This window comes from Penaeus monodon, chromosome 14, assembly GCF_015228065.2.
Source record: "Penaeus monodon isolate SGIC_2016 chromosome 14, NSTDA_Pmon_1, whole genome shotgun sequence".
Lineage (NCBI taxonomy): Eukaryota > Metazoa > Arthropoda > Malacostraca > Decapoda > Penaeidae > Penaeus > Penaeus monodon.
In genome coordinates, this window is record NC_051399.1 from 31,293,792 (window position 1) to 31,296,291 (window position 2,500).

Consider the following 2,500-nt stretch of genomic DNA (forward strand, 5'->3'; position numbering starts at 1 on the left):
CATGGAATTTACCCAATCTCCAAATTAGACGAAGTTACAGTATAGTGAGGAAAGGAGCAGCCGTTGCCAGACAGTGCAAAGAAGTCATCAGGTAGCTTACGGTAAGAGTTATCTATAAAAAAAAAAGTAGAGGGGTTATGCCAATACAAAATACAATATTAGAGGTAGATTTTGATACAGATGATTAACTAAAGGAATAATAGCAGGTTTTTTTGGCTTTGAATATATATGATTTGATTGAAATCAATGGGAATAATTTGCTAGGTGACGTGGAGTGCTTTGCGTCAGCAACACGTGCACAGAAATCGCCATTGCAGACGCTGTTGCAAGAGGGGTGAATGCGTATGTCGTTTCATCTTATAATCATTTCTACTCTGAAAGTGTATAACATAAATCTCAAGATATCGAGGAAAGGAAAGAGGAGAAAGCAGGGGCGCCATTTCCGCTTTTTCTTGAGAGCAACGGTGGGTTGGCGAACAAAGTAAGGTCGGCAGAAAAATGAGCTATTCTAGGGCATTTTCAAGCCTAATGACCAAAAACTATCCTGTTGGATTACTGATCGTTGGGGTGTGTCCCTTGGGGGTAGGGGCAAGCCACACCTTGTAAGGGACTTACAGTCTTGGGAGGGGAGCAGCTGCCCCCCCCCCCAATTGAAGCCTTGGGGGCGGTTTTCACGAAATGTAGAATTTTCTTTGAAAAATTGAATTTTTTTGAAAAAAAGGACTGTCCTTAAAACGGTCATCGACTCCAAAATTTGTCTATACCTTGGTCTGAAGAAAAAATATATTTCTTTATGTAGACAGAAATATACGCATATATATATATATATATATATATATATATTATATATATATATATATATATATATATATAATATATATATATACAAATATATAATATATATATATATATATATATATATATATATATATATATATATATATATATCACATATATACACAAATATTACATATCATTATTATGTTATGATTATGATTTTTTATAGTTGATGTTTGTATTAGTTGTGTGTGTGTGTGTGTGTGTGTGTGTGTGTGTGTATGTGTGCGTGTGCGTGTGCGTATGTGTGTGTGTGTGTGCGCGCGCGTGTATATATTTTTGTGTGTATATATACGTATGTATGTATGTATGTATTTATCAGAATAATTTTATAATAGTGGTCTGTGTGAGGTGAGGATGTATAACAGTTTTCTAGATTACTTCTTACGGCTGGCACTGGTAACATTATCCAATCAACATCTAGGACGAGCAGTGACGTCATCAAATCCCCAGTCTGGCTCTGTTCTTTAACGTTAAGAGTTGGATTGGTGCAACCGAAGAGGCTTATAGACAAAATTTCTTTCAAAGACAAATTTCGGAGTCTGTGACCTTTCGTGAATACTGCCCGTGGTGAGTAACCATCAATGCAATGGTTCCCGCGCTTTTTTTTTTTTTTTTTTTTTTTACATTCGCGATCCCTTTCTCAAACTCCCGATCCCGTGACATCAACAATTCCATTTATAATTTCTTTCTAACTACATGTTTTAGTCTAAGAAGGAAAAATTATGTATCAGTATCCTTTATATACTTGGTTGTAATACAGGTATTATTTGAAAATATGGATTCATAGTCCATTGTTAATATGAACATTGGCAAGCGCGACACATCGGTTGGGAAGCACTGCATTAAAGGATAATATTATTGTTTACGTCGCTGATTGTGATAAATTTAATAATTTATTTATTATGTTCATTATTTATCATTCACAATATGAATATTACCAACGTCAACCACAGTAGTGATTTATGTCATTTGAAATCAGCGTTACGTGCTATCACACACACACACACGTACACACGCACACGCACACGCACACGCATACACACATACACACACACACACACACACACACACACACACACACACACACACACACACACACACACACACACACACACACACACACACACACACACACACACACACACACACACACAACACACACACACACACACACACGCACGCACGCACACACAATCCTCATCGATGTGACAGTGATGTTACTCCTTGCGGTGTCACGTCACAGACATGTAGTTCTCGCACCATCTGTCATATTTTCCCATGTCACCACCTGTTACTGCCCGTTGTGTGTGTGTGTGTATGTGTGTGTGTGTGTGTGCGTGTGCGTGTGCGTGTGCGTGTGCGTGTGCGTGTGTGTGTGTGTGTGTGTGTGTGTGTGTGTGTGTGTGTGTGTGTGTGTGTGTGTGTGTGTGTGTGCACGCGTGTACACGCGTGTGCATGCATGCGTGCGTGCATGAATGTACACCCGCAGACATGTAGTTCTCGCTCCATCTCATATTTTCCCACGTCACCACCTGTTACTGTCCACTGTGACACTGACTGTATGCATACATGCGTGCGTACGTGTATGCGTGTGCGTACGTGTGTGTGTAAGTGTGTTTATGTGTGTGTGTGTGTGTGTTTGCGTGTTTGCGCGTGCTTG

General features: G+C 39.4%; 1 protein-coding gene across 3 annotated transcripts in view; it reads left to right on the top strand.

Annotated features, from left to right (window-relative positions):
• Positions 1 to 2,500, top strand: part of LOC119581042 (carbohydrate sulfotransferase 11-like) — a 65,876-nt gene that overhangs the window by 52,646 nt on the left and 10,730 nt on the right. The window contains exon 1 of one of the 3 annotated variants that reach the window (XM_037929338.1): positions 1,264 to 1,407. The exons of the other annotated variants lie outside the window; for them this stretch is intronic. The gene's annotated coding sequence lies outside the window, so the exon portion shown is untranslated. Of the gene's footprint in view, positions 1 to 1,263; positions 1,408 to 2,500 lie in introns of those variants that run through there. 3 annotated transcript variants of the gene reach the window in all.